The sequence below is a fragment of the Trifolium pratense genome, linkage group LG6, assembly GCF_020283565.1.
Source record: "Trifolium pratense cultivar HEN17-A07 linkage group LG6, ARS_RC_1.1, whole genome shotgun sequence".
NCBI lineage: Eukaryota > Viridiplantae > Streptophyta > Magnoliopsida > Fabales > Fabaceae > Trifolium > Trifolium pratense.
In genome coordinates, this window is record NC_060064.1 from 42,016,768 (window position 1) to 42,042,287 (window position 25,520).

Sequence of the window (25,520 nt, forward strand, 5' to 3'; positions counted from 1 at the left end):
ACCCAAAACTTTAGGAAGAAACAAAAAATTATTTTTTTGAAAAAAAATACATTTTTGATGAATTTTAATATTTAAGTGTATTATTATATTCAGTTAGAAAATTTATTTAGAATTAAATATTTAAAAAATAATAATTTAAAAATATTGTAAAAATATATGTGAAATTTTTGTACTATTTTAAAATCAATAAATTTATTTTACTAAAGTTATTGTTGCATGTATATTTTTAAGGTGAAAAATGTTTAGGATTTGAATTCCATCTTCATTTTTTATATATGTATAGATTTGTTCAACTTTTTTTATGTTATTTGAAATATTATTAAAATTGATGAGGACAAATTAAGTAACTTTGTAGCAATTATATATTGTTAGTATCTTTCTTATTAATATGGAATCGAATCTGTATCATTTGCTTAGAATAAAGTCTTTTTTAACCACTAAGGCATGTGCCTCAATTGTGATTAAAATTATGACAGCAATTCGTTAACCCTATTTTTATTGAATAAAGCATTTACAATGGAGTTCCAATTATGTTATTGGGAAATTTGGATCAAGCTCATGAGAAGATTTATTATTGAATGAAAGGTAATATCATGAAGCAATACAGGCGACCAAATTTTTATTCCCAGATTATCCTTAACACCATCTAATGTCAGAATTCCTTTCAAATTTCAACTTCAGCAGTTTCCTATCGCTGTCTCATTTGCCATGACAATTAACAAGAATCTGATCCATTCACTGAAAAATGTTCGAATGTATCTTTCGCAATTAATATTTTTACATGGTCAGTTATACGTTGCTGTGTTAAGAGTCACATCGAAAAATGGTTTGAAGATTTTAGTATCGCAAACGGTTATATAGTTTTCAAAAAATTAAAATACTCAAAAAATGTTTGATATAGTTTTGGAGATCGAAATACCAAAACTAGTTAAAGTTGTTTTGCTTATCAATTTTTGTTTTTTGTATTAAATTGGTAATGTTCATATATCAGCAAGGTTGTCAGAACCGGACCGGCCATCGAACCGGCGAGCTCACTGGTTCCAGGTTCAATTGGTCGGACCGGGTTCAACCGGGGGTCTAACCGTTTTTAATTAAATATATATTTTAATTAATATATAAATAAAAATATATGAATAATTGCTCAATATTTCACAATTTTACACATTAAAAAGATAAAACATCACAAGTCAAAATATAATAAAATTTATAATTCAAACCAAATTAGAAATTATATAATAAACTAAATTCAATAACACAAAATAGCACCATAACATCAATTGACAACATACTGCCTTCAAAAAAATCAATTCCTACGATGAAAAACAAATTTTTCCTATTCCTACGACGTGTTGTTTTGTTTCAGTTTTTTTTTTCAAAAAAAAAGTTAAAAGGACGTCGTTTTGCCCTGTTTTTTTTTTTGAAAAAAAAAATTTCTGCAGAACCGCTTGGACCGTGCCGGCCGGTTTGCCGGTTAAACCCAGTTCAAAACCGGTTCCTGCATTTTTTTGCCGGTTGGTTTCCTATCCGGTTTTTTCTCATAACCGAACCGTTTTCATGACCGGTTAACCGTCCGACCGACCGGTCCGATCCGGTTTTGATAACCTTGTATATCAGGCTACCAAACTACTACAGTCCACTACTTAAATAGCGGAATATATCCGCTACCTAGCTAACGTTTAAAATCTTGAAAATTTCTTGTTAAGGCATTGTTTTTTTTTTCCTCAAAATTCTCAGTTTTATAACGTTCGTTACTTAAGTTGACGTTTAAAATCTTAAATTTCATGTAGGGTGTTTTTTTTGTCAAATTTTTCATTTTTACAATTTTTGCTGCTTAAGTAGCGGAAGAATAAAAAAAAATCGTAGGACATGCGAGAAACTGGTGGAATGACAAAAGAAAATCTCATATTTTATAGAGAAATCTGTTGGAGTTAATTTAACATTAATCACATAAGACATGCTCAACAATAATAAATATTAAATCTATAATCGTATAATCTATCCCCTCTTGTAATATGTTAGGGCTCCCAAATTATCGCTTTTGTTAAAGTATTTCCAGGCTCTTTCTTTTGTTTGTGCTGCCCATTTTTTTTTATTCACCGTGATTTTATTCCATTAAATTTTTCCAATAAGGTTTTTAACGAGGTAGATGCTATTTTTTGTTGGAGTAAGCCCTAAAAGCCAATCTATTTTGATAGAATCGTCTTTTGTATGATGACTTTGATTTATATATTTAATATATATAATAAGGCATTTCTTTATTATGTTTGTTTCAAACTAATAAAGTCCCTAGAATAGCTAGTCTCATTAATGGAACATTAAGTGTGACTTAATAGTGAGATTCTATTAAACATAATGACACTATTCTTAAAGTATCCATAGTCAAGTTTTACTATGATGTGGGATAATAGTAAAACATAGAGACTATTATGTGAGTAGACTGATGACTTCATCTCACAAGTCATGGATATGAGATATCAAGTCTTCACATAGATATAAATATTAGGAGTAATATTTATATTGGATTGACCCGCCATGAGAATGCTACATAGTATGTTATGAAAAGTGTCATAAGTTATTCTCATAGTGATAATAGTGTATACCACCCTTCGACCTGAAATCACTATGGACCCTAGATGTGGAGTAGAGTACTTAGTTGCCGTTCAAACATTGTCCGTAACAGGATGACTATAAAGTCGGTTGATGGGTGCTCCATAAATCATGCTGAGGGACATGAGTGACCTAGATGGAATTTGCCCCTCCTACATAATAGGAGCAATATCTGTAGGCCTCTTGATGGAATATGACTGATAAAATGCGTGGCCACGCCGAATTAAGTCAATATGAGATATTGAGCTTATTCGTTACTCAGTATATTCTGGGATCAAGAAATAAGATATTGAACTATACAAGGGTGACACGATCTATGCCTTGTGTTCAATATAGATATAAGGGCAAAGGGGTAATTATACACACGATCGTTATCACGGAAAGGTTTCGTCAGATCACATGACATTCTCGTCACTTGGGTAGCAGTGATGTGTTGCTAGATACCGCTCATTGTTTATAATATTAAATATGTGATTTAATATTATTGCCAACGTTACGAGAACCTATAGGGTCACACACAAAGGACAGATAGATGAGAGAAATAAATAAGTAAGACTTATTTATAATAATAAGTAGGACTTATTAGTAATTAAATAATTAAGTATGACTAATTATTTAATTTATGAAAATAGAGAAATGCGGTCCACCGTAAGGTACGGTGCAGTGCTTGGCTTGATGACCACACAAGTGGTTCTATAAATAGAACCCTTGTGATGAAGTTTTATAAGCTTAACCTAATTCACAAAGTGAAACCTAGCCGCCGCTCTCTAAACCCTATTCTCTCTGAATCTCTGGTGGAATTGGCTAGCACCGGTCATCGGATTGGCTAGCACCGGTCATCGGAGAAGGTCTGTTCGTGTGGACTGAGTAGATGCATCGCTACTTTGCTTTGCTCGTGATCAGAAACAGTTTCTACTTCAAAGGTTCTGCACTTCAAGAGGTAAACACATAAACTTGTGGTTTTGTGTTCTTTGATTTGTGATTAATGGTTTAATCAAGATCCGTTCATCGGGATTGTTCCGCTAAGAGGATTAAATTTTTGAAAAACCCCTCTTAAATCCCTTCAGTGGTATCAGAGCATCGGTTTCGATTAAATCATTACATTCAAATCGTTTTAATGTATAATGATGATTATATGATGATATATTCATGTTTATATGCATCTGTATGATTAAGCTTTATTTTGATAACATGATGACACGAATATGATTCGTAATAAATTAAGTATATCATCGTTTGAATTATAGTAATTCTAAAAGTTTGTTTTTCAAGAGATTTCTTCTCCTTTCAAAATCGTATGAGTTTTGATTTTAGTGAAAAACAAGAAGCAATCATTTATACATATATTTGATATAACAGGAAACAATTTTTGTGAATATGTTTAAGTTTGAGCCATAGTTGCTTCATTCGTTTTCCTGTTGATTGCTTTTTATTTATTTTTTTTTTTTTTTGAATTAGATTCAAAATTATTCTGACAAGTTACGTTTTGACGTTTATTATAAGATTATATATCTTTTAACTTCGTTTTAAAGATAGTACTATATTTTTGCAAATAATTTGATTCAAAAGAGTTTTGATCAAATTATCATATTTTATAATTGGAGAATTATCAATGATTTTAATTCAAAATATTTGATTTAGAATTAAAAGATTTGAATTAAATTTAATTTAGTATTTTAAAGCAATGGTGAATCAAAAGGTTTGATTCTGCTTTAAATTAATGATTTAATTCAAAAGTATTTTGGTTAAATAAATTGTCATATATATATTTTTTTTTAAAAAGGAATTGTCATATATATTTAATAATTGGAGAGTTGTTAAAGATTTTATTTAAAAGAAAATTTTCTAAAACACGCTGACTTTCTTTGCTATATTAATTGGTCTTGATAATATCTTAATTGATTGGTAATTGTTACATCAATTTAGAAATAATATATGCCAAATTAGAAATAGTATGCGGCAATTTAGATATATTGACTAAATATGTGTGAAATGTTTTTTGTGAAAAATTGTGTTTCACGATTTATTCGGCAAGTTTATATTTCATTGGATTTAGCCTATAATGCAATCCGTGTATTGATGAATAAGAATTGCATAATAATGATATTATAATAATGATAGTCATTATTATTTTATTGTTTAATATTTGTGCTATATAATTAATTTTAATTTTAATTAATTATTAGAGGTGTATAGTTATGGCCTTAGCATATTTGGCATTTATTTTATTTGGTTTAAATACGACCTGCATGTCGTGGTATTATTTTAAAATACGGCCTGCGTGTCGTGGTTTATTTTAAAATACGGCCTGCTTGTCGTGACAATTTATTTATTTTATTTATTTAAATAATTTGTAAATTGTAAATTGCTCATGATGATTGGAGACAAAGTCAAACAAAGGATGCCGACGGAGTAACTTGAGAAGTTTGCTCGAGGGTCAAAGAATTGTAATAAAGTAGTTTATTTAATTCTTTCGTTTTAGGAGGCCATAACTATACTACCTTAGTTTATTTTATGTATGTGATGCATGAGATGAATGTTTTAATTATATATGTCTTGAATATTTTATATAATTGTTAAACATATATTTACATGAGTGTCATGTAAATTGAAACACGTTTTGTATGAGATACAAAATACGGTGAGATTAAATTTAATTAAAATCCCTTAAAAGAAATATTAAGTTGAAAGCTTTCCAACATTTAGCACTCATCAAGACTAATATCGAATTATGTGGGTTCGCCAAAGCGAGGTGCATTTTCTATACTAGTAAGGTGCGATAGGATAATTGTAATATACGATTGCTATTTTTTGGGTTAACTTAACTAAACTAATTATAATATGATTATAAAAGTTTAGAAGCAAGAGTTGGGAATAATCTATATGATGGATTAGAATAAGGAGTTATTCACCCAACTAAGTAATGTTTGAGAATTGTATAAGATACAATTGGAAGGAGATCCTACCTAAATAGCTATGTTTTGGGTGATCAGCCAAAGCTGACTCAAGACATGGTGAAATACGGATCTCGACCCACTAGAAAATCTTCTAACAGGATTTTCCGAATTAAATGTGAAGGGTCATTTGGTTTGAGTAAAATAGTGGGCGCATATTTAATTAAAGGCCGAGTTAAATATGTTTTAATCATGATACAAATATTCTTATTTTCGTAGTTAGATATATTTGGCATATATTTTATATTTTACTGTAAAATGTCCTTAGGAAGGACAGAAGGTTCAGAAAGGAGTTTCTGAATTGGTACATGTATTGAGAATCGTTCTCTCAAATACGAGAAAAACTACTAATGATTTTGAAAGAGTTAAAATTGAAAAAAGAAGTAAGACTTCTTCATAGACCTTGTTATAGAAAGTTAAATTATCCACTTTTTAACTTAGGTATATGATACCAGATGTTAATTTCATATTTGTTGAAATATTGAAAGTTATTTTAAAGAAGTGAAAATTTGACCATAGATATAGTCAACCTACGTTTAAAATGAAATAGTTTCATTGATCGTAGAAGTTGAGTTTGACATGGAACCAAATAATTGTTATTATGTTTCATTTAATAATAGAAACATTGGACCTAAATCTTGTATTGACAAGAAAAAGGACTGCTTGTTTGAATAATAGACAAGTGTTATTTCATTATCCAAATAATGTTTTCTATTCTATTGTTCTAATTGAGTAATGAAATTGAGTTCCATCAACTCTATAACCTTATCTATAACAATGATGAATAAGGATCAAATAAGATTTGAACCTTGTAAATTAGTGGCAATTAATATTGTTTAGTACTAATAGGTGAGACACACATTTCCATACTCCATGGATAGGAATTTTTGGACTCATTTGATTTATATCATTTGAAGGATGTGAGTTCCGCTTTTGAAAATAGTTTAGTATGTCAATTACCAACTAAGGCAAAGTGACATTTGATCTATTTGAAATATATACATATGAGATGTATATGAACCACTAAACTAATTATTTGCTAGATATAATTTTATTTCTTTTACTTCATTTACGTTACTAATTAGCTTAGTAGATGTGAATATGTGTGGTTGACACAAAGTATGATTCTTTGAATTTGTTCAAAGAATTTATGAAGTAAATGAATAATTTTGAAAAAGTATTAAGACCATACAAACAAGTCGTAATGGTAAATACTTAGATAAGGAGTATAGTAATAACTATTTATATTACATCATGTTCGACATGATTACAAATAAGATAGTTCGTTTATCTCTGACGACTCTTTCGAAAAATTATTTTAATTAGAGTTATTCTTTACCCACAAAAGTTTCAATAAAAGAAATCATAAAGACACCATATTTGATATGGAGGTAAGAGTACCTAGTTCGACTTTATGATAGTTTGGATTGTAAGGTTTATTAGATAAACTTAATTCCGACTTGGATGAATGTGTATTTGTGGAGGTATCCTAAAGAAACTCAGGAATACTAATTCTACAACGCTCACTATGACAAAAGTTGTTTTGTTACTAGAATTAAAATATTCCTTTAGAAGGAATGTGTCTCTAGAATAGATAGTGGGAGTAATGTAGAACTTGAGTAAATTCAAGTACCACAAAATACATATCTTTTGAGAATGAACATGGAATCAGTTTCAACAGGAGTTGTTGGATCAACAGTTCGAGTAGCACAAGACCTATATAAGTCGGATATGTCATATCACACAGTTGAGAGTCACAGTTTTACCATGACTCGACAAGGTGGTATATGATGCTCATGGAAGATGCGAATGTGACTTATAAAGAGTCCATGTACACAAAACATATATGGATATTGTTTTGTCATCCAATTGAGTAAGACTCATAGGATAAATATGAGTCTTGTTGTAAAGACTCACATGGATGGTATTGTGAATACATTTAAGGTGTGATTGAATGTGAAAGGTTTCACACAAATCATGATGCAATTATGATGAAACATTTATTTCAATCATAGTGCTTAAACTCATTTGATTCCACTTGCAATTATTGTATGTTTTACTACGAGTTCTGGCAGATGGATAACGAGGTTGCATTCATTAATTGGAATGACCTTACATATGTATTTGACATATGGATAGGGTTTCGTTAATCTAAAGGATGCTAGAAAAGTATATAAATTACAAAATTCATTTATGAATTTGTTCAAATTTCTCAAAGTTGAATTATCAGTTTTATTGATCAAGTTTTATAAAAACTAAGATTAATAAAGGAACTCTTGTGCACACAAGAAAGTCAGTGGGAGTATTTAAATTAATCTGGTATTGTATGTGGATGACATACTGATCATCAAGATAATTTTCATACACTACACATGTAAGACATGATTAGGTAATTGTTTCTTGATGAAATACTTAGGCGAGACTTCCTAAAAGTTAGGAATCAAGATCTATAGAGATAGATTGTTGACATATCTCAACCTTAGCCTATGTACAAATTTGATGAAGTGTACAGACACCTCATGTGCTTAATTTTATTGAAATTATTGCATACGTCACATGATGTATTTTTTGTCTCAAAGACAATATCCAACCTCATTGGATGAGAAAGGGATGCATGAGAAGTATCCAAATGCTTTGGCAATTGGATTGATCATCCAAATGCTTTGGGAATTGGATTGATCATGTATATCATGATATGTACTAGACCAGATGTACTATATGCTATTAGCATAAACAATATGTACCAATTATTTCTAGTGATTGTCATTAGATCACATTCAAGAATATCCATGGATATCTTAAAATCACTAAGGATGGCTTCTTGATCGGATCTGGAAATGATCATTATAAATGAGTTACAATGATACTGATTGTCCAAAACCGAAGAACAGTATACCCAGATTGTAGTCTGGAATAACTTTATGCTCGGATGTCAAATCTGTAAGCTTACAAGCTTCAGAAGATTGATATATCTATTACAAAGGTCAAATATATGATTTGAATCATTTGTCTCATAAGATGAGGCAGAAAATTGTTTTCCTTACGTTGCAGATTCCCTTGATCTCATTAAAGATGGTAATGGTTTAATCTTGCAAGCAACGGAAAACCAGATCTCACCAACGATTCAAATACAAGTTTTGACACTTTATTTCTTTTGATAGAAGATCAAAAGTGTAAATTGGAAGATGTATCGGGTACCAACATATTAAAGAGTTCCTTATCCACTAATAGAAAATCTTGCATAAAAGATGCTTGATGATGACGCTAGTCCAATAGATGTTGAGTTAATATCTGATTGACTTTAGTGCTAGTGGGAGATTGTTGGAGTAAGCCCTAAAAGCCAATCTATTTTGATAGAATCGTCTTTTGTATGATGACTTTGATTTATATATTTAATATATATAATAAGACATTTCTTTATTATGTTTGTTTCAAACTAATAAAGTCCCTAAAATAGCTAGTCTCATTAATGGAACATTAAGTGTGACTTAATAGTGAGATTCCATTAAACATAATGACACTATTCTTAAAGTATCCATAGTCAAGTTTTACTATGATGTGGGATAATAGTAAAACATAGAGACTATTATGTGAGTAGACTGATGACTTCATCTCACAAGTCATGGATATGAGATATCAAGTCTTCACATAGATATAAATATTAGGAGTAATATTTATATTGGATTGACCCGCCATGAGAATGCTACATAGTATGTTATGAAAAGTGTCATAAGTTATTCTCATAGTGATAATAGTGTATACCACCCTTCGACCTGAAATCACTATGGACCCTAGATGTGGAGTAGAGTACTTAGTTGCCGTTCAAACATTGTCCGTAACAGGATGACTATAAAGTCGGTTGATGGGTGCTCCATAAATCATGCTGAGGGACATGAGTGACCTAGATGGAATTTGCCCCTCCTACATAATAGGAGCAATATCTGTAGGCCTCTTGATGGAATATGACTGATAAAATGCGTGGCCACGCCGAATTAAGTCAATATGAGATATTGAGCTTATTCGTTACTCAGTATATTCTGGGATCAAGAAATAAGATATTGAACTATACAAGGGTGACACGATCTATGCCTTGTGTTCAATATAGATATAAGGGCAAAGGGGTAATTATACACACGGTCGTTATCACGGAAAGGTTTCGTCAGATCACATGACATTCTCGTCACTTGGGTAGCAGTGATGTGTTGCTAGATACCGCTCATTGTTTATAATATTAAATATGTGATTTAATATTATTGCCAACGTTACGAGAACCTATAGGGTCACACACAAAGGACAGATAGATGAGAGAAATAAATAAGTAAGACTTATTTATAATAATAAGTAGGACTTATTAGTAATTAAATAATTAAGTATGACTAATTATTTAATTTATGAAAATAGAGAAATGCGGTCCACCGTAAGGTACGGTGCAGTGCTTGGCTTGATGACCACACAAGTGGTTCTATAAATAGAACCCTTGTGATGAAGTTTTATAAGCTTAACCTAATTCACAAAGTGAAACCTAGCCGCCGCTCTCTAAACCCTATTCTCTCTGAATCTCTGGTGGAATTGGCTAGCACCGGTCATCGGAGAAGGTCTGTTCGTGTGGACTGAGTAGATGCATCGCTACTTTGCTTTGCTCGTGATCAGAAACAGTTTCTACTTCAAAGGTTCTGCACTTCAAGAGGTAAACACATAAACTTGTGGTTTTGTGTTCTTTGATTTGTGATTAATGGTTTAATCAAGATCCGTTCACCGGGATTGTTCCGCTAAGAGGATTAAATTTTTGAAAAACCCCTCTTAAATCCCTTCATTTTTTCCCTTGGTTGTTTTATATTGAGTTTTTGTCTAATCCCCTAATAGTTGTAATTTCTCATTATTTTTCTTTTATTTAATATTTCTTTTGTCAAGTTCTTTTATTTAATTTTGTAAATCAACTCATAATCTTTCTTTTCCATAGAACATTAATTATCTTTCTTAATATGTGTAAAAGTGTCAAAGCGACATATAATGTGGTATGGAGGGAGTAGTAGAAAGATTGAAAGAATCAATATCATTGAGTAAACTGTCAAATACCCCCTGAAATTTTAAAATTCGTCAAATACCCCTCTGAAATTTGGAAATAAGAAAATACACCCCTGAAATTATAAAAAGTCAATCAAATTTAGGAATGACAATGAGTAGGGTATGGGTAGGGTACTATAGTACTCATCCCCATACCCGCATGAATAACAACCTTTGCCTCCGTCCCCATACTCTATGGGTACCTAGGTACCCATATCCTTTACCCGCATTTTTACTAAAATTAAATTGATCGATTATAAAATATCATATAATTTTAATAAAATTAAAAAAATTTCAAAGATTTTAATATTGACTAATGAAAATTATAAACAAAATTATTACTAACCTTATGTTAAAGTTCATATTTATGTTAAATATTCATATTATTTTTATATTATGTTATAAATAAACATTTTTATTAAAAATCTGTAATAATTTGGTAGAGTTGTATTGTTTTAAATTGATTTACATATATTATAATATAATAATACAAATAAAATAAATAAATATATATTATGCGGGTATGGGGCAGGGTGGGTACTAAGGTACCCGTACCCGCACCCATACCCGTTCCTTTTTGCAAGTAATTACCCATATCTGTGCCCGTACCCAAAATGCGAGTATTTACCCTACCCGTTGTGGGTAATTTTTGCGGGTACCCTTCGGGTATGGGTCAAATTATCATCTCTATTCAAATTGCCCCCTGACACTACCAGTCAAAGTCCACGTCAGGGGGTAATTTGGTTGACGTTTTATAATTTTACGAGGGTATTTACCTATTTCCAAATTTCGGGGGATATTTGACGAATTTTGAAATTTCAGGAAAGGTATTTGGCAGTTTACTCCAGTATCATTACGTAAACGCACGAGAGCAAGTTATTGATTTTCACCAATTAAGCATAATTAGAAATGGGTCCCATGATTAGGGACATATTATTGTAGTTAGTTATAAAATTAATGGGTGCCAAAATTAATTAAGATTTTGTTTTTTTGGTATTAAAATCATTAATGTAAGAAAAAAGTTGTGTGATGGGGTAATAAAACTGTAATATCCCGATCTTAATTAATAGGAGTATTATTAATTAAGACTATATAATGGAATTAAGTAATTGAGAATGAAAAATAGTAGAGAAGCACGATGACAAACCAGTAATAAATAGAAGGATCACACCTATACTAAGCCAAGAGAAATAGAAAATCAATTGTCAGCAAACTTTCTCTCTTCTCCCACGTCAAAAACAACAACACCAACACTAGAAATAATGGACCCACACCTTTATTGAAAGTAGACAACCACTAGTATAACAAGTTAAGTCAAGAAAGAGAATAAATCAGTTTCATCTCCTCCTCTTTTCCTTCAAAGCTCACGTGCTCTCTCTCTTCAACTACTCATCTTCATCTTTCTCTCTAGAAAAACAAACAGAACAAGCAACCCATACATACTCCATCTTTCTCACTTTGTGTAAGTTTTAAGCTTTGCATGTAGCATCAAACATTAACCCTTAATCTTAGAAATTAATAGAAGATGTTTGAAACTCCAATCTTCCCTTTTTCCTTAGCTTGGCCGAAATCCTCTCTCTCATTGGTTAAGTTCATCTAATTCTTCAATGAGACTATGCATGTGTCCATTAAAGCTTCCTTCCACCATTGTATGTTGTTGGGTAATCAAGGTATGAGAGAAATTCAACCTATTCCTTTCCCCTTTGTTTCATCAGAACCCTAAATTAAATTCCCTCACTAAAGTTCACGAGAGAAACTCATCTTAGTCTTCTATTCCCTATTCCTTTTGATTTGGTCGAAATCCAAACAACAAGCCTAAACCCCAAACTCAGTTTCTTCAAATTCATATTTGCATGTGAAAGATCCTACTCAAGTTCAAGCCTTTGGGTTACTAGGAATCTAAGGTAAGAGGAATCAAACTCATCTTCTTTTCTTTCTTGGTTATGTTAGACTCTAAGTCCTTCTTGGTGTAATTGCATGTTCCTAATTACTGAACTTGGAGCACTTGGGAGGAGTTAAGAATTGATGGGTGAAATAAGAAAACAAGAGGAATTGGAATGGCTGTGCAAAAATCGTGTTTCTGGACAGGGTCTCACTAAAACGGTGACTGTTCACTCTCTGTACATCTGTTTCGTATGGGGTTTGTTTCTACGGTTAGCTAACGAATGTACGGTCGTTTCGACGCCAATTTCATGAATTTTGGAGCAGTATTGAGTTCAGGAGACGCATCTGAAGTTCAGGGTCTGATGCAGAATTTTGGGCTACGGGTTTGAAGTGTTGTGGCTGCAATTTCTGTTTTTCAGCAAACTCCGGATGTGTCAATGGTACTGTTAAAGCATCAAATTCAGGTGGGTTCCTTTAGAAGCTTAACTTTTAGATTAGTTAGCACCTTTAGTTTCCCTAAATTCAATATATGTATGATAACATTAGTATTAGTTAGGAAATTAGTCTCCCCAAAATTATGCATGACAACAATAGGAAAAATTAGGAAATAATTGTGTGAGAAGGTTTAATCCCAAAACCATCTCCATTCTAATTATATAATAATATTTTAGTTGCTTATGACTGGACATGAATGGGATTGTAGGTGGAAACTGATAAACTCTTTTAGAAGTAAAAACTGAGAATTGAACTGGCATTCTCGCATAGCGAGCATCTTGGTTCGCTAAGCGAGCGCATCAGATTAGGACTCTGTAGAATCAACATTTTAAATAAGAATCCACTCTTTTTATATCCCTGACTATTCTGGAATATTTCGTAAGCAGCGTAATAATATTATGTGATTAGAATGTTTATCACACTCAGGAACTTAGGTTCAGGAATCAGGACAGTTAGAATTACCCCGGGAAGGTTTTCTTTCTTTTGGGTAGGATAACCATTCAAGATTAGGAATTATGTTTCAGAATTTATCAGGATGTTTGGTCATTAGTACCAATATCAGGAAGCGTGGTCATTAGTACCATGTCAGGGGATTCATTCAGAATCCAAAATCATGTAATAAGAACTGTAAGCTCATGTTGTATTCTGACGTACATTATTATCGGTAATACCAGGCCAGGCACTCCGGGACCGGCTTACCCCGGGGTGATCCTGTTATGATAAAATTGACAAGATAATTATTATGTGTGTTACACCTTTATTGCTTTATTATCATATTATGAAAACTTCAGGATTATGTCAGGATTAGACTATTAGATATTTAGGTTCAGGTTAAAGTTAGAAACTATTAGTTTCAGTTGCCCCGGTGTAGTCACCAGTAGTTGGGTAGTAGGAGCTCACTGAGGCTTAGTAGTCTCATCCCACGACTCTCAATTTTTTTTAGGTAAATAGGTTAATCGGAGCAAGGACCAGGCAGGAACTGATGATCGAGGTTGAGCTTGGATTATCGGATTAGAAGACTATCGTCTTCTTCTTTGTTTTTTGTTAATCTGTTATTAAGATTTCAGTCATCATTTCAACTGTGTTGTATTGATTATCACATTATTCTCGTGATAATTTGTAATTCGATTAATTATTCTGTAAATTTTAATGTACTCAGATTCAATTATTAATATCTCGACTAAATATTCTAGACAATTTAGTTGGGGTGTTACAATTGGTATCAGAGCAGGTCGATCTAGTATCGGACCTTGCCATGAGTCATTAGAATTCATTCCTAAGTAGTACGGACCCTTTGGAGTCTGGACTGTTTACGCTGAAATCATTGCGTGCTGAGCCTGTACAACTCAGTATCGTGCATGATAGGCAGGGTATTACGGTTGAGAACTGAAGTGGACCAAGGACGTCGAGTAGTAAGAACAGAGTAGAAGCGCAATCTCGGACGAAAGTAAGAACCAAGTTCTTTGGAAACTGATGTTGAAGCTGCAGTTGTTGACGCCACAGGAGTAAGTAGCATAGCACCAACAAGTGGCGCGTAGTATTTTGGAACAATAGTGGTTTCGTGCCAGCAGTAAGAGTCATGTCAGGATAGGTATGAATCAGACGCGCTCAAATGAAGTTGATCAGCAAAAGACTCGTAGGATTCTGGGAAAACAGACAACCTTAGTATCAACGTAAGCCTTGACCGAAGTGGAACTCAGACTGGGTATAGAAGTAAGATACCCCGATGTTAGCTGTAAATCCGGATTTGTAATGAGGCAGATAGATGGATGAGAAAATCTCTCAAAGTAGTAAATCACGAGCGGCGTATACCGAAGGTAGAATTGTCACACGGAGGAATGTAGATAAACCATTATACCGAAGTGTGTAGTACGTAATAGTATCCAACTGACACTATGTATCAGGTAAACTTTTCCGAACCTAGAAGTAACCTAACTCTCTTGTGAACCTACGTACCAGAAGCATGTTGAACCAAGTAAAACCTATCAGTCAGTAGACCGAAACTCTTCCTAAATACTTAACCGTCCATTGCAGCCAAGAAATTCATCCAATATTGTTAGAGTAATAAAAAAAAAAACCAATCACCTATACTAGAAAATTCAAATTAAGCCACATATACATATCATTATTTTTCGGATACCATCTTGTTAGATTACCCTCTAAAATGTCAACATTAACTGTCCTCAATAAAAAGAATTCAACCTCTCAGTTTGTAACTGGTAATCATACCAAACCATTATAATAAGTCTAGCCTTATCTAGTATAACAGTCAGAAACTCCCTCGTAACAATACCCGTTATCCATGTAGGTAAACTAAAAGTCATCATTCAAATGTCCTTAAACTAGTAACTCAAAATCAATATTAGTCTCAGTCAATCACCAAACCATTTCATGTATTCAAACCTATCGACTAATGACTCGACAGAAGTAGTTAACCCTTCATTTGAAATTTTGTTAGCTAAAACCTAAATGTGAACCAAGTTGTCCGAACTCGGTAGATGTCGGATCTTCAATTATCTATCTATCCATGTGGACCCTAACTCAGTATAATTCGTCGCATCGAACAATGCTTGATTCCATATCAACCAGTCTTAGAAAACCTAGAATAGGCATGTTTCCATAAATTGTCTGCTTACGCATCAGACAAATAATTACTTTTGTGTCTTAATGTATATCAGCCACGTGTGACATGCAAATTCGATATATCAGTAAGTCAAATAGATATGGTAGAGCGTCACTCTTAAGTAACCATATCAAATGTCTTCAACCTTTCAGTTATGTTTATAGTAACTAATTTGGAACCACTCAATTCCGTGAAACTAAGAAGCAGTAATAAGAATATGATCCTTTTAGTTCTGTTCTCTATAACCATGTTAGATCAGTGTAAACTCTGAGTATCTTGGCCAAAATGATTCAGCTCTCTAGTCTGTTACCGAAAATCAGTTCAAGTCAGCATAGGTTGTAGTTACTCGTGTAGAGTAATGAAATGCCATCACTCGTGTCCAACTATCCAGATTTAGAATCCGACTGTTTTGTCAAATTTCCATCACATTAGCTTACCAGTTACATTTTCAAACAAGTCTAACCCTTAGCTTAAGAGAAAATTCGAACTCAAGCTCATCTACACGTTAAATGTACAACTAGATCCTTTGTGTTGTGCTAGGATTGATTGGAATGGTAGGTGGAAAGTTTCCCAAAGAACTATGAGTCCGTTTGCAGATGAGTTTAACTTATTGGCAAAATGATATGTAGTAATTAGGCACTCTTCCACTCGTTTTATATTTCAATCGATCCTGGAGTATTTAAACGACACATGTGTCATCTAGTGGTACATATGACATATTAGACGCTTGTAGTGTTCGAAATTAAGTAATTGAGAATAACCATGAGAATGAATATTTTTGGATTTGTCAGTTTAGTACTCAAGCTTATATCCTTCAGATAACCTTATAACGTCAATCTATGCCCAATGTCTTAGTGTGTACCCAACTAGGCCAGATACCGACTTAAGGAAGTCAGTTGAGTAACAAAGTTATTGCTGGAAGCAATAAAAAGAAATTAATCGTAACGAAGATTGCTAGGGTGAGAAGCTAGGTGAAGTCTAACTCACTGACCCTCTCACTGAATGAAAGTATGTTGACGGAATCAGAGTGCGCAGCAAGTATGGGTTAAGGATGTAGGTAGTAGTTTGACTTGTATCTTGGTAACTCGTCAAGAGAGGAAATTTCATTCCAAGCAACGAGATGTAATTGACTGTGAAATGAGTAATGCGCGTCTGATGAGTAAGTATGCACACTGTCACACTCAAACCTTGAATTGTTAGTAGCGAAGTACTCTTGAGAGAAGAGACGGTGTTCGAAAAACACCGTTCAACTAAGAAGTTTAGCATGGTGAACTTGTAGCAGCAAGTGTACTCCAGTATTAACGTCAAGGGTGTAGATGAAAGGACTAATATTTCATAAGCCTGTGAACTACGAAAAGATAACGGGAATGACTGTTATGGGATAACCACACACCAAAAAGTTGTGATATTGTACCTAAGGGGGATTCAATGTCATGAATCGGACGGGAACGTAGACGGTTACCCTGGTGTTGAGTGAAGAAGAATCCGAATTTCGGGGACGAAATTCTTTTAAGGGGGGTAGATTGTAATATCCCGATCTTAATTAATAGGAGTATTATTAATTAAGACTATATAATGGAATTAAGTAATTGAGAATGAAAAATAGTAGAGAAGCACGATGACAAACTAGTAATAAATGGATGGTTGTATGGTAATTAATGACAATTGATATAGAAGGATCACACCTATAATAAGCCAAGAGAAATAGAAAATCAATTGTCAGCAAACTTTCTCTCTTCTCCCACGTCAAAAACAACAACACCAACACTAGAAATAATGGACCCACACCTTTATTGAAACTAGACAACCACTAGTATAACAAGTTAAGTCAAGAAAGAGAATAAATCAGTTTCATCTCCTCCTCTTTTCCTTCAAAGCTCACGTGCTCTCTCTCTTCAACTACTCATCTTCATCTTTCTCTCTAGAAAAACAAACAGAACAAGCAACCCATACATACTCCATCTTTCTCACTTTGTGTAAGTTTTAAGCTTTGCATGTAGCATCAAACATTAACCCTTAATCTTAGAAATTAATAGAAGATGTTTGAAACTCCAATCTTCCCTTTTTCCTTAGCTTGGCCGAAATCCTCTCTCTCATTGGTTAAGTTCATCTAATTCTTCAATGAGACTATGCATGTGTCCATTAAAGCTTCCTTCCACCATTGTATGTTGTTGGGTAATCAAGGTATGAGAGAAATTCAACCTATTCCTTTCCCCTTTGTTTCATCAGAACCCTAAATTAAATTCCCTCACTAAAGTTCACGAGAGAAACTCATCTTAGTCTTCTATTCCCTATTCCTTTTGATTTGGTCGAAATCCAAACAACAAGCCTAAACCCCAAACTCAGTTTCTTCAAATTCATATTTGCATGTGAAAGATCCTACTCAAGTTCAAGCCTTTGGGTTACTAGGAATCTAAGGTAAGAGGAATCAAACTCATCTTCTTTTCTTTCTTGGTTATGTTAGACTCTAAGTCCTTCTTGGTGTAATTGCATGTTCCTAATTACTGAACTTGGAGCACTTGGGAGGAGTTAAGAATTGATGGGTGAAATAAGAAAACAAGAGGAATTGGAATGGCTGTGCAAAAATCGTGTTTCTGGACAGGGTCTCACTAAAACGGTGACTGTTCACTCTCTGTACATCTGTTTCGTATGGGGTTTGTTTCTACGGTTAGCTAACGAATGTACGGTCGTTTTGACGCCAATTTCATGAATTTTGGAGCAGTATTGAGTTCAAGAGACGCATCTGAAGTTCAGGGTCTGATGCAGAATTTTGGGCTACGGGTTTGAAGTGTTGTGGCTGCAATTTCTGTTTTTCAGCAAACTCCGGATGTGTCAATGGTACTGTTAAAGCATCAAATTCAGGTGGGTTCCTTTAGAAGCTTAACTTTTAGATTAGTTAGCACCTTTAGTTTCCCTAAATTCAATATATGTATGATAACATTAGTATTAGTTAGGAAATTAGTCTCCCCAAAATTATGCATGACAACAATAGGAAAAATTAGGAAATAATTGTGTGAGAAGATTTAATCCCAAAACCATCTCCATTCTAATTATATAATAATATTTTAGTTGCTTATGACTGGACATGAATGAGATTGTAGGTGGAAACTGATAAACTCTTTTAAAAGTAAAAACTGAGAATTGAACTGGCATTCTCGCATAGCGAGCATCTTGGTTCGCTAAGCGAGCGCATCAGATTAGGACTCTGTAGAATCAACATTTTAAATAAGAATCCACTCTTTTTATATCCCTGACTATTCTGGAATATTTCGTAAGCAGCGTAATAATATTATGTGATTAGAATGTTTATCACGCTCAGGAACTTAGGTTCAGGAATCAGGACAGTTAGAATTACCCCGGGAAGGTTTTCTTTCTTTTGGGTAGGATAACCATTCAAGATTAGGAATTATGTTTCAGAATTTATCAGGATGTTTGGTCATTAGTACCAATATCAGGAAGCGTGGTCATTAGTACCATGTCAGGGGATTCATTCAGAATCCAAAATCATGTAATAAGAACTGTAAGCTCATGTTGTATTCCGACGTACATTATTATCGGTAATACCAGGCCAGGAACTCCGGGACCGGCTTACCCCGGGGTGATCCTGTTATGATAAAATTGACAAGATAATTATTATGTGTGTTACACCTTTATTGCTTTATTATCATATTATGAAAACTTCAGGATTATGTCAGGATTAGACTATTAGATATTCAGGTTTAGGTTAAAGTTAGAAACTATTAGTTTCAGTTGCCCCAGTGTAGTCACCAGTAGTTGGGTAGTAGGAGCTCACTGAGGCTTAATAGTCTCATCCCACGACTCTCAATTTTTTTTAGGTAAACAGGTTAATCGGAGCAAGGACCAGGCAGGAACTGATGATCGAGGTTGAGCTTGGATTATCGGATTAGAAGACTATCGTCTTCTTCTTTGTTTTTTGTTAATCTGTTATTAAGATTTCAGTCATCATTTCAACTGTGTTGTATTGATTATCACATTATTCTCGTGATATTTTGTAATTCGATTAATTATTCTGTAAATTTTAATGTACTCAGATTCAATTATTAATATCTCGACTAAATATTCTAGACAATTTAGTTGGGGTGTTACAAAAACCTAAGGCTGAACTTTTCAGACTTAACTTCCCACTCTCCTCGCATATCAAATAAACTAGCCTTTCACATTTAACACCCAAGTAGATCGAGAAGAATCAAGAATAAAATAAATCGATTATGGTGAATGCAAGAACAAGATTAAACATGAAGATTAGATGGGGCATTCTTGAGTTAAAATGCAATTTCATTCTGCCATTTCTTAATTGTATTCTGATGACATTTATTCCTAAAAAAAAAAAAACAATTGAGTTCAAATCCGTCAGTAGAAACTTGAAGTCAACTAATTAAAGGCGAATATTTAAGAGAATATTGGAAAGATAATTAAAAAATCTTAAAGGATAACTATTTACATTGTAGAAAAGATGAAGGCCTTAGATGAAGGCATATTGTTTTTTACCAACCTTTTCCTTCTAAACTATTTTTAAACTCAACTGTCTTTTTCCTTTCTGCATCTTTTTTGTCTAGCGCTTGTAATTTTGTTTTAGCTATAGCAAGAAAATCTTCCGATACAGACATCCCTGGTCCTGTTAGCTTCTCAACAATCTGCCACCAGTAAAAATGAAAAGGAAACTATTAGAAGATCTCATTTTAATGTTTCAACCTTTTAATCTAAAGATATTGGGGCATATTATTCTCAACACATACATCACATTCACAAACGAAAAGAAAATTGTAAAATAATATATATAAAAAAAAGTGAAAATTAAAGAAAAAAAATGGCCCCCTCAAACCAAGCTTTCCAGAATTCTTCATCCCCGGTGTAACACCCAAACCCCTTAACGCGTATTTATTGAATATAAATAAATAAAACACTTAAGAAAACTCAGGCGTCACATGTTATAATACAAAACCTCGGCATAATTAAAATCATGCTAGCACAGCGGAAATTAAAAACGATATTTATCATAGTGCATATCATACGATAGTCATAATTGTTCACACAATATCCCTAGGCTCTAGGCCATATCAACAAAGGATATTATGTTTACAACCCAAAAGATAGGATTAGCAAAGTTAAATATGCCATCACGGGCTTAAATACAAATCAAGCGAATATCCCATCACGGTATTACACCTAATCAGAGCAACTCTATACAACCCGTCAAAAAGATATATAAAATATATCTAAAGGAGTAGTCTAAGCTAAACTCCTCACCAAAAAGCGCACTACACGAGCACGAGCAACCTCTAACTCTGATCGGGATCCTCAACCTGAGAATCTGAACCCCCAACGGTCCAGCACATAACACAAAGCACAAGAGTTAGATCACATAATCAAAATATAAGTGTAAGCAAAACGGTACTTAAACACTTCTCAATATTCATGCATCTATCATACATTCATCCATATCCATCAACAATCTACCATTCAATTATAAGTACATAAACACATATAATCGAATACTCACACAATCAATTATCACAATTATCCAAGTATGTGTCACATATCACTTATCACATAAATGTACACATATCCTAATGCATTCTAATGCGTCAACTTCATGCAATGTCATCCTAGACATATCTAATGCATGTGGTACCGTTTCGTCTTTATTAGAGTATCTCACCTCTAATATTCGTCTTTATCGGATAAATATAATCCGATATCCGTCTTTATTGGAATATCCAATATACAACAACAAAATTCATGAATGCATGTATATGTTTTTCATGAATTCACCAACAATTATTTAGCATAAAACTCGTCATTTACTATGTGGAACACTATCCAACATACGTCATTATTAAGATTAACAAAACCTTAATATTCGTCATTTACAACATCATACATGATTAACAATCGTTATAAGCATCAACAAGCATCAACAAGCATCAACAAGCATCAACAATCATGTAAGAATAAGACACTGATTGAAAATACATGCAAAGGAAGATAGCAGATGAAAAATTGGTGAAATCTGCAGTATTTCCGCCTGGGGCGGAAATATTTACGTTTGGGGCGGAAGTTTACGTTTGAGGCGGAAATGTTTACGCCTGAGGCGTAAAAACATCTGAAAGGCTGGCTGCTCACTGCTCTGCCGTTTCAGGCGGAAATTATTGCGCCTGAGGCGGAAAAACATGCGTTTTCTACACAAAAACGCCCAAAAATCCCATTTTTCATGTTATAAATCCCAAAAGAGTTTGTATTCAAGCATAACAAACATGGATGAACACAAAAGGACAGTCCATTTCTCAGATCTACATCATAAACATCGAAAAAGTAAAGATTGAACACTTTTTCATCAAAACTCTCAAGAACACAAAGTTCTTGAGTTTAATCTTTCATAAACTCATTTTTTAATCATTAAATCCGTTCATTAATCATGTTAAAAGCATGTTAAACATATTAAGAACCTTAGGAACGATTTCCATCAAGAAAATCCGTTCTAAGCTAAAACGAAAATGGGGTGGAGGAAGTTCGGGTAAGGAGAAATCGACATTCTCCCCTTCCTCGAATCACCCACGACTATGGAGCCTACTCTCATACCTGGATTCGAAGAAAACTCGATGAATGATCTTGAATCTCTCCCTTTCTTCTTGCCCTAGCTCTTGAGCTCTCTTCTCTCTTCAACTTGTCAAGAACAAGAACAAATGAAATGTTCTCTCATGACTTGGCCATATGGCCGCCCCACTCATGCTCACAAGGCCCATTGGGCCTCAAGCCCATTGACTTGGCCCAATAACACGTTAACTAACTCTACTCGCTTAATAACTAAAGTATTCGATAAATAACTCAAGTTATTAACTTAATTAAAATTCTACGTTAATAAAATATTTTAACACATAAAAATTATTAATTTGAAAATTGGGTCGTTACAACTCTACCCTCCTTAAGAATTTTCGCCCTCGAAAATTACCTGGAAATAACTCTGGATACGAACTCATCATCTTGCTCTCCAATTCCCAAGTCGCATTCTCACCAGCGGGTCCTCCCCATACCACCTTCACCGAGGCGATATCCTTGTTTCTCAACCTCTTCACTTCTCTACCTTCGATCCTCAAAGGCACAGCCTCGACCGTTAAGTCATCCCTCACTTGAACATCATCTGACTCAATCACATGTGACGGGTCTCTTACATACTTCCTCAATTGTGACACGTGAAACACATCGTGCAAATTCGCCAATGATGGCGGCAAAGCAACCCTATACGCCACTTTCCCCACTCTTTTCAAAATTTGATAAGGACCAATAAACTTCGACGTCAACTTCCTCGACTTCAAAGCACGTCCAATTCCGGTAGTCGATGTAACTCTTAAGAAAACATGATCACCTTCTTGAAATTCAATGTCCTTCCTCCTCTTGTCATGATAACTCTTTTGACGACTCTGAGACGCTTTCATCTTCTCTCTAATCATTCTAATCTTTTCCGTAGTCTCTTGCACAATCTCCGGACCAAGAATCATACTCTCTCCGGATTCAAACCAACAAAGCGGTGTTCTACACCTCCTTCCATACAAAGCCTCAAAAGGTGCCATTCCAATACTCGAATGAAAACTATTGTTGTACGTGAACTCGATCAACGGCAAACACGAATCCCAACTTACTCCTTGCTCCAAAACACAAGCCCTCAACAAATCTTCCAAAGATTGTATTGTCCTTTCCGATTGGCCATCCGTTTGAGGATGATAAGCCGAACTCAACCTCAACTTAGTCCCTGAAGCCTCTTGTAAACTTTCCCAAAATCTCGAAGTGAACCTCGGATCTCGATCCGAAACAATACTCGACGGGATACCATGCAACTTCACAATTTGCTCCACATAGATCTCAGCCAACTTAGGCACCAAGGTACCTTTCTTAATAGCAATAAAATGCGCACACTTCGTCAAACGATCTACCACTACCCAAATCACTTCATAACCTTTCGTAGTCTTGGGTAAACCTCCCACAAAATCCATCGCAATACTATCCCATTTCCATTCCGGGATAAACAAAGGTTGCAACAAACCAGACGGTTTCTGATGCTCAATCTTCGACTTCTGACACACTAGGCAAGCATAAACAAACTCAGAAATTTGCCTCTTCATTCCTGGTCACCAAAATAACTTCTTCAAATCTTGATACATCTTGGTTACTCCCGGGTGAATACTCATTCCACTCCTATGACCTTCTTCCAAAATCATCTTCTTCATCTCGGGCACATCGGGCACGCACACTCTTCCATGAAATCTCACAACTCCATTCTCGTCAACTTTGAAATTAGCTTCTTTTCCTTCCTCAACTACTAGTGCCAACTTCTCCATTAACTTCTTATCCGTCTTTTGACATTCTTTGATATTCTCTAGAAAAGGATTCGTCAACTTCAACATTCCCAACTTCACACTCTTAGGAGTCACTTCACATACTAGACTCAAGTCTCGAAATTCTTCAATCAACTCTAACTCTTTCACCATTAGTGATGACATGTGCAACGATTTCCTACTCAACGCATCGGCCACCACATTAGCTTTTCCGGGGTGATAACTCAAATCAAAGTCATAGTCCTTCAAAAATTCGAGCCATCTTCTTTGTCTCATATTCAACTCCTTTTGATCGAATAGATACTTCAAACTCTTGTGATCACTAAAGACTTCAAACTTCGATCCGTACAAGTAATGTCTCCACACCTTCAATGAAAACACAACTGCGGCTAATTCAAGATCGTGTGTCGGATAGTTCCTCTCGTGAACCTTCAGTTGTTTCGACGCATACGCTACCACTTGACCTTTTTGCATAAGCACACCTCCTAGTCCCATCTTCGAAGCATCACAATACACGACGAAAGATTCCTTAGCATCCGGTAAAATCAACACAGGCGCGGTAGTCAACCTCTTCTTAAGCTCTTGAAAACTTTCTTCACACTTCACATCCCAAACAAACGCTTGATCCTTCCGAGTCAACTGCGTCAAAGGCAAAGCCAACTTCGAAAATCCTTCAATGAATCTCCTATAATAACCGGCCAATCCAAGAAAACTTCTTATCTCAGAAACAGATTCCGGCGTTCCCCATTGCAATACGGCATCAACTTTCGCTGGGTCAACCGCTATTCCTCCACTTGAAATCACATGACCAAGAAAACTTACTTCTTTCAACCAAAATTCACACTTCGACAATTTGGCATACAACTTCTTCTCCTTCAAAACTTGTAAAACAATCCGTAAATGCTCCTTATGTTCCTCTTCGGACTTTGAGTAAACTAAAATATCATCGATGAATACCACTACAAACTTATCCAAGAATGAATGAAAAATCCTATTCATGTACTCCATAAAAACACCAAGTGCATTGGTCACACCAAAAGGCATCACCGAATATTCATAATGACCATACCTCGTCCTAAAAGCAGTCTTTGGTATATCTTCCGTTTTCACTCTAATCTGATGGTATCCGGATCTCAAATCAATCTTACTAAACACGCAAGCTCCAACCAATTGATCCATTAAATCATCTATCCTCGGAAGTGGATACTTATTCTTGATCGTCACTTTGTTCAACTGTCGGTAGTCAATACACAACCTCATACTCCCTTCTTTCTTCTTAACCAACAACACAGGTGCACCCCACGGCGATACACTAGGTCGAATAAACTTCTTCTCAAGTAGTTCCTCTAGTTGCTTCTTCAACTCATTCAATTCTGACGCTGACATTCGATACAGTGCCATAGATATCGGACTAGTACCAGGTACCAAATCGACCGTGAACTCTACTTCTCTTTTCGGCGGTACATCTGACACGTCTTCCGGAAATACATCGGGAAATTCACAAACAACCGGTAACTCTTCCACCTTAACTTCACCTTCCGT

The 25,520-nt window shown here is 34.4% G+C and overlaps 2 long non-coding RNA genes across 4 annotated transcripts; both read left to right on the forward strand.

The window, feature by feature from the left end:
- Window positions 1-11,961: 11,961 nt before the first annotated feature.
- On the forward strand, window positions 11,962-17,440 carry LOC123888526. Of its 3 annotated transcripts, none has more exons than XR_006802145.1 (3): window positions 11,962-12,728; window positions 12,834-12,973; window positions 13,948-17,440. It is a non-coding gene; the product is annotated as an uncharacterized LOC123888526 (long non-coding RNA). The 3 variants fall into 3 exon arrangements; XR_006802147.1 differs by having other exon boundaries at window positions 13,956-17,440; XR_006802146.1 differs by lacking the exon at window positions 13,948-17,440 and having other exon boundaries at window positions 12,834-13,741.
- A 37-nt stretch (window positions 17,441-17,477) lies between these two features.
- Window positions 17,478-19,717, forward strand: LOC123888525. The gene is made up of 3 exons (XR_006802144.1): window positions 17,478-18,244; window positions 18,350-18,489; window positions 19,464-19,717. It is a non-coding gene; the product is annotated as an uncharacterized LOC123888525 (long non-coding RNA).
- The last annotated feature ends 5,803 nt before the right edge of the window (window positions 19,718-25,520 follow it).